Raw genomic sequence first — 13,959 nt, 5'->3', positions numbered from 1 at the left:
TCATAAGACCCAATGTGCTAGCTGATATCAAAACAATTTATGTTATCGTCTATTAAGCCCTTCAGTAAAAAAAGTATAGGGACCTAATTAGGTCCCGTTTTGAGGTGGTGGTGGGTGGAATCGATGGATTAGCCAAGCTCTTATCCGCCGAATCCGTAGAGGGTACGACCCTGGCGCTTCAGAGCGTACACCACGTCCATAGCAGTGACGGTCTTCCTCTTGGCGTGTTCCGTGTAGGTTACAGCATCACGGATGACGTTCTCGAGGAACACCTTCAGGACGCCACGGGTCTCTTCGTAGATGAGACCCGAAATACGCTTCACGCCGCCACGACGAGCTAAGCGACGAATAGCGGGCTTGGTGATGCCCTGGATGTTGTCACGTAGCACCTTACGATGACGCTTGGCGCCACCCTTTCCGAGTCCCTTGCCTCCCTTGCCGCGTCCAGTCATGGTGTTGAAGTTGTGTGAATCGAATTGACGAATGCCCGCACGATTTCCCGACTATATCCCATCAAGCGGACGTACTAGTAGCATTGCAACTCCTGCCTGCCCTTACTTTACGCTTGTGGTCGAGTAGACACGGCTTTCTCACAACGCTTTCAAAACTGCAGTTGCCTACTCGTCTGTTTCACGTCCCTGTGAAATGACTTTTGCACAAATCCAAAAAATAGAGCAAAATCAGCGATAATAGTGATTGAGGTGAGCCGCCTGTTGGCTGCAGCCAGAGGAAGGAGGGGAGGGGCAACGGGGTGACGTAGGCGAGTCGAGCAGCCAATGGCGCTCGAGCAAGCGCCTCGAGACGGCGTATATAAGCAAAAATTTTTCGGCGCCGGCCATCACAAACCACAGTTGTTCACCATGGCTCGCACCAAGCAGACTGCTCGCAAGTCCACGGGAGGCAAGGCTCCTCGTAAGCAGCTGGCCACCAAGGCAGCACGCAAGTCTGCTCCTGCCACAGGGGGTGTGAAGAAGCCTCACCGTTACAGGCCCGGAACGGTCGCCCTGCGTGAGATCCGTCGTTACCAGAAGAGCACCGAGTTGCTCATCAGGAAACTTCCCTTCCAGCGTCTGGTGCGCGAGATTGCCCAGGACTTCAAGACCGATCTTCGCTTCCAGTCGTCTGCCGTCATGGCTTTACAGGAGGCATCCGAGGCTTACCTGGTCGGTCTCTTCGAGGACACTAACCTCTGTGCCATCCACGCCAAGCGTGTCACCATCATGCCAAAGGACATTCAGCTTGCTCGCCGTATCCGTGGAGAGCGTGCATAAGCTAAATCGACCACCCTAGTATACACCAAACTCGGCCCTTCTCAGGGCCAAAATATCCTTCTAAGGAGATTTCAGACATTCCTAGCATCAGTCATATGAATTAACCTTCATCTACACATATAATAAATAAATAAATAAATAAACAAATACACTAATTTAGGTGTCATACATACACGTGATATCAATAAATCAAGTCATTTGTAGTACAACCTGTTCTCTTACAAACAAAACGCCGTCGCTTTTCGCTCTTATGCACTGTCAAGGATCACCCACCCCCCCCCCCCCCCCCCAAAATAAAAATTGTCATACTGTACTAGAAATAAAAGCAGCTTGTATAAGTGACATACTGTCCAGTCCTGTTTTATTCTGTTTTCGGTCCTCTGGCTTAATCTGTTAAGTTAGGAGATGACATTTTAAATTAACCGTTTTCTTGACATTTTCAAACCTAAGAGGGTGGCCTGCATAGTAATCCTAATGTGGAACATAACAATGAATCTCTAATCTCTAGAAAAAAAAAAGATACCGAGTGCTTATATGTGTTGAGAGAGAGAGAGAGAGAGAGAGAGAGAGAGAGAGAGAGAGAGAGAGAGAGAGAGAGAGAGAGAGAGAGAGAGAGAGAGAGAGAGAGAGAGAGACACAGACAGACAGACAGACAGACAAGACAGAGACAGACAAGACAGAGACAGACAGACAGACAGACAGACAGAGACTGAGAGAGAGAAACACACACAGACAGTTTCATAAATATTCTCATTTTATAGCTATTTGCTTTCAGTGACAGAGGTTTTTGTTATAATAGTATTGGTGTCTAACACTCACAATCTCTTTAGAAATTAAAGTGTGGCTCCAATGGAGCCGAGTTTGTTGGTTTGAGGCCAAGCCACCACCACAGGGCAGTAAGTAAGCCGTTTACTTGGAGGAGGTGTACTTGGTGACGGCCTTAGTGCCCTCAGAGACGGCGTGCTTGGCCAGTTCTCCGGGCAACAGGAGCCTTACAGCCGTCTGGATCTCCCGACTGGTAATGGTGGAACGCTTGTTGTAGTGGGCCAGGCGAGAAGCCTCGGCGGCGATGCGCTCGAAGATGTCGTTCACGAACGAGTTCATGATCGACATGGCTTTGGAAGAGATACCAGTGTCGGGGTGGACCTGCTTCAGCACTTTGTAGATGTAGATGCTGTAGCTCTCCTTCCTCCTGCGCTTCTTTTTCTTATCGCCCTTGGCAATGGCCTTCTGGGCCTTTCCGGCCTTCTTGGCAGCCTTTCCAGATGCCTTGGGTGGCATGATGATGCTCGTGCTGGCTGGCGTTGCGATACAATAATGAACTTTTGCGCGAGGCGAGCTTTCCTTTTATATCCCGCTCGCGACTCAGCTCAGAGCGGGTCGCGTGGCGGAGCGCGCTGATTGGTCAGTGGCGGGCTCCCTTGATCCTGAGCGGGGTATATAACACGAAGCTCGATCTGCGGGGCGGCATAAAACACCACAAACCCACAACAGCAGCAGCAATGTCAGGACGCGGCAAGGGAGGCAAAGTGAAGGGCAAGTCAAAGTCTCGCTCCAGCAGGGCCGGACTTCAGTTCCCCGTGGGCAGAATTCACCGTCTGCTGCGTAAGGGCAACTACGCCGAACGCGTCGGTGCTGGCGCTCCTGTCTACCTGGCAGCCGTCATGGAATACCTCGCTGCCGAAGTTCTGGAGCTCGCCGGTAATGCCGCACGTGACAACAAGAAGACCCGTATCATCCCACGTCACTTGCAGTTGGCCATCCGCAACGACGAAGAACTCAACAAACTTCTGTCTGGCGTAACCATTGCACAGGGAGGTGTTCTTCCAAACATTCAGGCAGTTCTTTTGCCAAAGAAGACAGAGAAGAAGTAAGCACTTCTGCCACCCACCACGACAAATACCATAACCAGGCTCCATCCGGAGCCACACACACTTTAATAGAGAGATTCAAGTAGACAATCAACTTTCAAACATTAATAATAACATTTATATTGATTTCATTTGGAATGTGTACATAACAAACAAACAAAACAAAATTATAGGGGATATTCAGCATCACTTGGAATATTAACCAATCATATAAATCCAATATATATTTTATATTTTACTTTAAGCGAGGAATTCATATTATATTAATTTTTAATCATACAAATGAACAAAAGCAATTCTTCACTAGACGTAATGAATGAATAAATGATCAAGGTTTTAATGTGTTTCATGAATATATATATATATATATATATATATATATATATATATATATATATATATATATATATATATATATATATATATATATATATATTAATATAATATAATATAATATATTATAATACTTGTGAACCAGAATATGTTTGAGCAGCAGCGATCGTGCCTGCCATTGGCCGAAGTGCAACAATTCAAATAATTTAAAGGGCCTGCTCGGGTATATAAGAGAGGCTGGGAGACTGGGGCCGGTGGTGGGTGATGGGTGATGAGTGATGGTGTGGTGTGGTATGGTGTTGTTAAGAGTTGATTTACGGCCAGCCAGCCAGCTGCAGCCAAGGCAGGGCAGGGCAGGGCAAGGCAAGGCAAGGCAAGGCAAGGCAAGGCAAGGCAAGGCAATAACAGGACAGGACAGGCAAGGCAAGGCAAGGCAAGGCAAGGCAAGCAGGCGGGCGGGCGGGCGGGCGGGCGGGCGGGCGGGCGGGCAGGCAGGCAGGCAGGCAGCCAGCCAGCCAGCCAGCCAGCCAGCCAGCCAGCCAGCCAGCCAGCCAGCCAGCCAGCCAGCCAGGCGGCAGGCAGGCAGGCAGGCAGGCAGGCAGGCAGGCAGGCAGCCAGCCAGCCAGCCAGCAGCCAGCCAGCCAGCCAGCCAGCCAGCCACTCCCACTTTGTATTTATATGCATTCAATTTATATTCAAACATTATATATGTTAAGGGCCTAGTTTTAGTGTTTATTTTAAAAATGACAAACATCGAGTCGTTTTACCAGTCCTTTAGCGTTAACGGTGATGCATTTTAAAACTGAACAGAAATCACCTTTTCTGGATATATCAAATATCGAATCCGCTTAATGTGCCTACAATTCAATCATTCAAAAAATACATAATTTACATCATGCCTTTTCATAGAACAGACAATAAGATTTGAGACAATAAGAACTTTACTTTTATAACTAAAGTTGCACAATTATACCAACTCTATGGTGGCTGGGTGGTAAGGTGTGTGGCTGGTATTTTGGAAGTCGCGAGTTCAAACGACCCAATGGGAATAATACTTTTTTTTTTTTGCCATACAATCTTCCTAATACTATTATGTAGGTTTGTGTGTGTGTTTTTTTATTCATTCTTTGGTTTTATAGATGACATACATATTGACTCCTTTTACCGGTCCTTAATTAGGCTCTGGGGAAGCAATGGTGGTGGTGGTGGTGGTGGTGCATTTAAAACTAAACCAAAAATCACCAGTTCTGGACGCGTCAAATATCATATCCGCTTAATGTGTCTACAACCTAATTACTTAAAACTACACTATTTAATTCATTCATATCATGTGCATATTGGTCATTATGCTCATACAACCGACATCAAAATTTATTTTCATTATTAGAATCATACATTTCATCAAGTAATACAGATACAAAGAGATTTTCTTTCTGAGAAGACCGTTAGTATTGGCTTGCAGGCAGGCAGGCAGGCAGGCATTTGAGGGTTATTATTTCGCCTGTTGATTGGGGGGAGGGTTGATGTGTTAGGGGGTTTTCGGTTAGATGTGGTGGTGGTGATTGGTGGTGATTGGTGGTGATTGGTGGTGATTGGTGGTGGTGGTGGTGGTGGTGGTAGTAGGTGGGAGTTGGGGGGGGGGGGGGGGGGGAGGGAAGGGGAGGGGAATGATGGTCTGTGGATTCGTTCTCCGTACCCTTTACATATAAGCAAAAATATGCCTTCTTGTGGGTATAGAAACATTAACACAAATTATATCAGTAACTGATATTGTAGCCTTTTAAACAGAAAAGATTTGTACATACAAATACTTTTTAATTATCATTTATTTGTGGAAATGGCATTTACGTCATTAAATTGATACCTCAGCATCAAGCTTGTGTCCTGCAGCAGTGGTCCAGTGGTAAAGTGTATATAAGTGATGCGTATTCTTGGAGTTGCGAGTTCAAACCCGGATTAAGCTATATATATATACAACATGTTTTGTTTTGGTTGTTTGTTTTTGTATAAAGCCTCACACAATATCTATATTAAGCGAGTTTGTTTTAAACATGACATACATATTAATTCATTTTACCAGGCCTTATTCCACACAACTCCGTGAATTTCCCGTGGAGCCAGCCATTCAAACAAAAACAAACGAAACAAAACAAAACAAAACAAAAAACATTATTGCCAACAGCATTTGGTGTTCCCAGGCGGTCACCCATCCAAGTACTAACCAAACCCAACGTTGCTTAACTTCGCTGATCGGACGAGAAGCGGTGTTCTCAACGTGGTATGGCCGTTGGCATGAGACTGCCTACACATTGTGGCTAATAACCAACTCTTTTAAGTCATCGCGGCAGGATACGGACCTGCTTGTGGTGTCTTAATGGTAATTGTATCCTAACATATTTTTGTCTCCTTGGCATGGATATTTAACATCGTTTATTCAGTCTTGGGTTTATGTTCTTTCGCCATTTACAGACATTTTACATCTACCTACTTCCTCAGCCTGCCCTGCCAATTTCTAATGAATTTGTGGATTTTCTTTTGTAATACAAACATGTGTGTGCTCATCTGCTCTTCAGTTTTTATGATATTTGTCTCATCTGTCCTGCTTTATGATACTTTTACAAAGAACATGAACAAATGCTTCTATTTTAGAGAAGATATGGGATCCAGGTTTCGGAGCCGTAAAACCAACCGTCGTGATTGGTGGACGAGTTGCCAGGTTGCAGCTTCTGTACCGTGCCGGCACATAAATAGGTTCGGCTCAAGCGGCGGCAGCATCATTCCCCCGTGACTGTCTGAGCGTCTCTCATCACCTTGGTTATCTCATCATCATCATGGTAGAAGCAAAGCCTACCAAGAAGGCTGCGGCTGCTGCTGCTGTGGTGGCCACCACCAGGAAACCTCGCGTCCAGGTTGCTCACCCGAAAACTAGTCAAATGGTTCTAGCCGCGGTCGCAGCACTCAAAGACCGTAAGGGCTCGTCTCTACAAGCAATCAAGAAGTACGTTGTTGCCAACAACAAAGTCGAGGCTGCCAAGATCGCCATTTACATCCGAAGATTTCTCAAGAAAGCAGTGGCTGACGGCATTCTTGTTCAGACCAAGGGAAGTGGAGCTAGTGGATCATTCAAGCTGGCCGTAGCAGAGAAGAGGGCCGTTCTAACTCCCAAGAAAGCCACCACAACCAAGAAACCATCTACAGCAGCAAAGAAGGCCGTGGTAACTCCCAAGAAAGCCGCCACAAGCAACAAACCACCTACAGCCTTGAAAAAGAAGCAGCAGCAGCAGCAGCTTGTTGTTGGGAACAAAAAGCCCAAAATAAAGAGAGCTTCAAAATCTCCCAAACCACCCAAGGCAAAGAAAGCTGTCAAGAAAACAACAAAGGCAAAATAAACGACGACATGCAAGCAGCATGAATACACATGACAATAAACATCCAGGCCTCCCCCCTCAGTGGAGGGGCCTCATATGATTCCAAAAAGAGTTTAGTTTTGTAGACAAATAAATCATTACTTTTGGGGTAGATTTACTCTGTATATTATATATATATATATATATATATATATATATATATATATATATATATATATATATATATATATATATATATTTATATATACACATGGGTGAGGTGATATGGTACCAAAGTTTTGGGTAAGGTGATTGACATTTACACAAGATAAAACACGAACCAATGGGAATAAAAACATAAGAATGGAAGTAACTGCAGAAGGCCTATTGGCCCATAACACAAGCACTTCCTCTTGATGCTTCTATATTGGTTCGGAGTCTTGAAGCTATAATATATATATATATATATATATATATATATATATATATATATATATATATATATATATATATATATATATATATATATATATATATATATATATATATATATATATATATATAGCACACAAAACTAAATAGTCTTGTTAGACAAATTGCCCCTATTAGAGGCAAGTTGACTAACAAGCCGAATGACTGCAATTGTTTTGAATTTGAGTTAAATCTAACATAGAAATGTAATCAAACCTAACCTAACCTATGCTAACCCAAGCTAAGCTAACCTAACCTAACCTAAGCTAACCCAAGCTAAGCTAACCTAACCTAACCTAACCTAACCTAACCTAACCTAAGCTAAGCTAACCTAACCTAACCTAACCCAGCAATTCATGATCTTAATATAATACTGTTAATTGGATAAACCAATTTGGAAAGAAATGTTCGAAAATAACAAAATTAACTGTGCTTGTTAGGAAAATTGGGCCTTGCATACTTGTCCCAATAGTGTGGTTCTCGCTTTTAGGTACGACATAAACGTATACCTAAGTTGAGAGAGAAAAAGATTCGCACTCAAACATGCATATCGATTGCCAGTCCTGAATTCTGGGTAGATATTCGTGTCCTCCCTTTTCATTTACCATCATTTGGATACTATCAAAACAGCTCTGAGAAGGATAAAATGAATAAAACGGGTAGCTCACTCATGTAAAAAGGAAGAGTTGGGAAAGATCTCTCTCTCTCTCTCTCTCTCTCTCTCTCTCTCTCTCTCTCTCCCCCTCACCCCCCCCCCCCCCCCCAATGATCCTGCTCTGCTAGTATATAACGTAACAAACCTTCCCCCCCCCCCCCCCTCCCTCCCCAATCAGAGTCCCTTTAAGCATGCGAGGATAAAAAATAGATTTCATAAGACCCAATGTGCTAGCTGATATCAAAACAATTTATGTTATCGTCTATTAAGCCCTTCAGTAAAAAAAGTATAGGGACCTAATTAGGTCCCGTTTTGAGGTGGTGGTGGGTGGAATCGATGGATTAGCCAAGCTCTTATCCGCCGAATCCGTAGAGGGTACGACCCTGGCGCTTCAGAGCGTACACCACGTCCATAGCAGTGACGGTCTTCCTCTTGGCGTGTTCCGTGTAGGTTACAGCATCACGGATGACGTTCTCGAGGAACACCTTCAGGACGCCACGGGTCTCTTCGTAGATGAGACCCGAAATACGCTTCACGCCGCCACGACGAGCTAAGCGACGAATAGCGGGCTTGGTGATGCCCTGGATGTTGTCACGTAGCACCTTACGATGACGCTTGGCGCCACCCTTTCCGAGTCCCTTGCCTCCCTTGCCGCGTCCAGTCATGGTGTTGAAGTTGTGTGAATCGAATTGACGAATGCCCGCACGATTTCCCGACTATATCCCATCAAGCGGACGTACTAGTAGCATTGCAACTCCTGCCTGCCCTTACTTTACGCTTGTGGTCGAGTAGACACGGCTTTCTCACAACGCTTTCAAAACTGCAGTTGCCTACTCGTCTGTTTCACGTCCCTGTGAAATGACTTTTGCACAAATCCAAAAAATAGAGCAAAATCAGCGATAATAGTGATTGAGGTGAGCCGCCTGTTGGCTGCAGCCAGAGGAAGGAGGGGAGGGGCAACGGGGTGACGTAGGCGAGTCGAGCAGCCAATGGCGCTCGAGCAAGCGCCTCGAGACGGCGTATATAAGCAAAAATTTTTCGGCGCCGGCCATCACAAACCACAGTTGTTCACCATGGCTCGCACCAAGCAGACTGCTCGCAAGTCCACGGGAGGCAAGGCTCCTCGTAAGCAGCTGGCCACCAAGGCAGCACGCAAGTCTGCTCCTGCCACAGGGGGTGTGAAGAAGCCTCACCGTTACAGGCCCGGAACGGTCGCCCTGCGTGAGATCCGTCGTTACCAGAAGAGCACCGAGTTGCTCATCAGGAAACTTCCCTTCCAGCGTCTGGTGCGCGAGATTGCCCAGGACTTCAAGACCGATCTTCGCTTCCAGTCGTCTGCCGTCATGGCTTTACAGGAGGCATCCGAGGCTTACCTGGTCGGTCTCTTCGAGGACACTAACCTCTGTGCCATCCACGCCAAGCGTGTCACCATCATGCCAAAGGACATTCAGCTTGCTCGCCGTATCCGTGGAGAGCGTGCATAAGCTAAATCGACCACCCTAGTATACACCAAACTCGGCCCTTCTCAGGGCCAAAATATCCTTCTAAGGAGATTTCAGACATTCCTAGCATCAGTCATATGAATTAACCTTCATCTACACATATAATAAATAAATAAATAAATAAACAAATACACTAATTTAGGTGTCATACATACACGTGATATCAATAAATCAAGTCATTTGTAGTACAACCTGTTCTCTTACAAACAAAACGCCGTCGCTTTTCGCTCTTATGCACTGTCAAGGATCACCCACCCCCCCCCCCCCCCCCCCAAAATAAAAATTGTCATACTGTACTAGAAATAAAAGCAGCTTGTATAAGTGACATACTGTCCAGTCCTGTTTTATTCTGTTTTCGGTCCTCTGGCTTAATCTGTTAAGTTAGGAGATGACATTTTAAATTAACCGTTTTCTTGACATTTTCAAACCTAAGAGGGTGGCCTGCATAGTAATCCTAATGTGGAACATAACAATGAATCTCTAATCTCTAGAAAAAAAAAAAGATACCGAGTGCTTATATGTGTTGAGAGAGAGAGAGAGAGAGAGAGAGAGAGAGAGAGAGAGAGAGAGAGAGAGAGAGAGAGAGAGAGAGAGAGAGAGAGAGAGAGAGAGAGAGAGACAACAGACAGACAGACAGACAAGACAGAGACAGACAAGACAGAGACAGACAGACAGACAGACAGACAGAGACTGAGAGAGAGAAACACACACAGACAGTTTCATAAATATTCTCATTTTATAGCTATTTGCTTTCAGTGACAGAGGTTTTTGTTATAATAGTATTGGTGTCTAACACTCACAATCTCTTTAGAAATTAAAGTGTGGCTCCAATGGAGCCGAGTTTGTTGGTTTGAGGCCAAGCCACCACCACAGGGCAGTAAGTAAGCCGTTTACTTGGAGGAGGTGTACTTGGTGACGGCCTTAGTGCCCTCAGAGACGGCGTGCTTGGCCAGTTCTCCGGGCAACAGGAGCCTTACAGCCGTCTGGATCTCCCGACTGGTAATGGTGGAACGCTTGTTGTAGTGGGCCAGGCGAGAAGCCTCGGCGGCGATGCGCTCGAAGATGTCGTTCACGAACGAGTTCATGATCGACATGGCTTTGGAAGAGATACCAGTGTCGGGGTGGACCTGCTTCAGCACTTTGTAGATGTAGATGCTGTAGCTCTCCTTCCTCCTGCGCTTCTTTTTCTTATCGCCCTTGGCAATGGCCTTCTGGGCCTTTCCGGCCTTCTTGGCAGCCTTTCCAGATGCCTTGGGTGGCATGATGATGCTCGTGCTGGCTGGCGTTGCGATACAATAATGAACTTTTGCGCGAGGCGAGCTTTCCTTTTATATCCCGCTCGCGACTCAGCTCAGAGCGGGTCGCGTGGCGGAGCGCGCTGATTGGTCAGTGGCGGGCTCCCTTGATCCTGAGCGGGGTATATAACACGAAGCTCGATCTGCGGGGCGGCATAAAACACCACAAACCCACAACAGCAGCAGCAATGTCAGGACGCGGCAAGGGAGGCAAAGTGAAGGGCAAGTCAAAGTCTCGCTCCAGCAGGGCCGGACTTCAGTTCCCCGTGGGCAGAATTCACCGTCTGCTGCGTAAGGGCAACTACGCCGAACGCGTCGGTGCTGGCGCTCCTGTCTACCTGGCAGCCGTCATGGAATACCTCGCTGCCGAAGTTCTGGAGCTCGCCGGTAATGCCGCACGTGACAACAAGAAGACCCGTATCATCCCACGTCACTTGCAGTTGGCCATCCGCAACGACGAAGAACTCAACAAACTTCTGTCTGGCGTAACCATTGCACAGGGAGGTGTTCTTCCAAACATTCAGGCAGTTCTTTTGCCAAAGAAGACAGAGAAGAAGTAAGCACTTCTGCCACCCACCACGACAAATACCATAACCAGGCTCCATCCGGAGCCACACACACTTTAATAGAGAGATTCAAGTAGACAATCAACTTTCAAACATTAATAATAACATTTATATTGATTTCATTTGGAATGTGTACATAACAAACAAACAAAACAAAATTATAGGGGATATTCAGCATCACTTGGAATATTAACCAATCATATAAATCCAATATATATTTTATATTTTACTTTAAGCGAGGAATTCATATTATATTAATTTTTAATCATACAAATGAACAAAAGCAATTCTTCACTAGACGTAATGAATGAATAAATGATCAAGGTTTTAATGTGTTTCATGAATATATATATATATATATATATATATATATATATATATATATATATATATATATATATATATATATATATATATATATATATATATATAATATAATATAATATATTATAATACTTGTGAACCAGAATATGTTTGAGCAGCAGCGATCGTGCCTGCCATTGGCCGAAGTGCAACAATTCAAATAATTTAAAGGGCCTGCTCGGGTATATAAGAGAGGCTGGGAGACTGGGGCCGGTGGTGGGTGATGGGTGATGAGTGATGGTGTGGTGTGGTATGGTGTTGTTAAGAGTTGATTTACGGCCAGCCAGCCAGCTGCAGCCAAGGCAGGGCAGGGCAGGGCAAGGCAAGGCAAGGCAAGGCAAGGCAAGGCAAGGCAAGGCAATAACAGGACAGGACAGGCAAGGCAAGGCAAGGCAAGGCAAGGCAAGCAGGCGGGCGGGCGGGCGGGCGGGCGCGGGCGGGCAGGCAGGCAGGCAGGCAGCCAGCCAGCCAGCCAGCCAGCCAGCCAGCCAGCCAGCCAGCCAGCCAGCCAGCCAGCCAGCCAGCCAGCCAGCCAGCCAGGCAGGCAGGCAGGCAGGCAGGCAGGCAGGCAGGCAGGCAGGCAGGCAGGCAGCCAGCCAGCCAGCCAGCCAGCCAGCCAGCCAGCCAGCCAGCCAGCCACTCCCACTTTGTATTTATATGCATTCAATTTATATTCAAACATTATATATGTTAAGGGCCTAGTTTTAGTGTTTATTTTAAAAATGACAAACATCGAGTCGTTTTACCAGTCCTTTAGCGTTAACGGTGATGCATTTTAAAACTGAACAGAAATCACCTTTTCTGGATATATCAAATATCGAATCCGCTTAATGTGCCTACAATTCAATCATTCAAAAAATACATAATTTACATCATGCCTTTTCATAGAACAGACAATAAGATTTGAGACAATAAGAACTTTACTTTTATAACTAAAGTTGCACAATTATACCAACTCTATGGTGGCTGGGTGGTAAGGTGTGTGGCTGGTATTTTGGAAGTCGCGAGTTCAAACGACCCAATGGGAATAATACTTTTTTTTTTTTGCCATACAATCTTCCTAATACTATTATGTAGGTTTGTGTGTGTGTTTTTTTATTCATTCTTTGGTTTTATAGATGACATACATATTGACTCCTTTTACCGGTCCTTAATTAGGCTCTGGGGAAGCAATGGTGGTGGTGGTGGTGGTGCATTTAAAACTAAACCAAAAATCACCAGTTCTGGACGCGTCAAATATCATATCCGCTTAATGTGTCTACAACCTAATTACTTAAAACTACACTATTTAATTCATTCATATCATGTGCATATTGGTCATTATGCTCATACAACCGACATCAAAATTTATTTTCATTATTAGAATCATACATTTCATCAAGTAATACAGATACAAAGAGATTTTCTTTCTGAGAAGACCGTTAGTATTGGCTTGCAGGCAGGCAGGCAGGCAGGCATTTGAGGGTTATTATTTCGCCTGTTGATTGGGGGGAGGGTTGATGTGTTAGGGGGTTTTCGGTTAGATGTGGTGGTGGTGATTGGTGGTGATTGGTGGTGATTGGTGGTGATTGGTGGTGATTGGTGGTGGTGGTGGTGGGTGGTAGTAGGTGGGAGTTGGGGGGGGGGGGGGGGGGGGGGGGGGGGAGGGAAGGGGAGGGGAATGATGGTCTGTGGATTCGTTCTCCGTACCCTTTACATATAAGCAAAAATATGCCTTCTTGTGGGTATAGAAACATTAACACAAATTATATCAGTAACTGATATTGTAGCCTTTTAAACAGAAAAGATTTGTACATACAAATACTTTTTAATTATCATTTATTTGTGGAAATGGCATTTACGTCATTAAATTGATACCTCAGCATCAAGCTTGTGTCCTGCAGCAGTGGTCCAGTGGTAAAGTGTATATAAGTGATGCGTATTCTTGGAGTTGCGAGTTCAAACCCGGATTAAGCTATATATATATACAACATGTTTTGTTTTGGTTGTTTGTTTTTGTATAAAGCCTCACACAATATCTATATTAAGCGAGTTTGTTTTAAACATGACATACATATTAATTCATTTTACCAGGCCTTATTCCACACAACTCCGTGAATTTCCCGTGGAGCCAGCCATTCAAACAAAAACAAACGAAACAAAACAAAACAAAACAAAAAACATTATTGCCAACAGCATTTGGTGTTCCCAGGCGGTCACCCATCCAAGTACTAACCAAACCCAACGTTGCTTAACTTCGCTGATCGGACGAGAAGCGGTGTTCTCAACGTGGTATGGCCGTTGGC

At 45.0% G+C, this 13,959-nt stretch overlaps 2 non-coding genes across 2 annotated transcripts; both read right to left on the bottom strand.

Annotated features, from left to right (window-relative positions):
* Positions 1-5,648: 5,648 nt before the first annotated feature.
* Positions 5,649-5,767, bottom strand: LOC138362373 (5S ribosomal RNA). The gene has a single exon (XR_011227612.1). It is a non-coding gene; the product is annotated as a 5S ribosomal RNA (ribosomal RNA).
* An 8,073-nt stretch (positions 5,768-13,840) lies between these two features.
* Positions 13,841-13,959, bottom strand: LOC138362372 (5S ribosomal RNA). Its single transcript, XR_011227611.1, has one exon. It is a non-coding gene; the product is annotated as a 5S ribosomal RNA (ribosomal RNA).

This window comes from Procambarus clarkii, unplaced genomic scaffold (assembly GCF_040958095.1).
Source record: "Procambarus clarkii isolate CNS0578487 unplaced genomic scaffold, FALCON_Pclarkii_2.0 HiC_scaffold_1708, whole genome shotgun sequence".
Taxonomy (NCBI): domain Eukaryota; kingdom Metazoa; phylum Arthropoda; class Malacostraca; order Decapoda; family Cambaridae; genus Procambarus; species Procambarus clarkii.
Note: the sequence above shows the minus strand (reverse complement) of the source record. Positions and strands in the feature narration are given on the sequence as shown.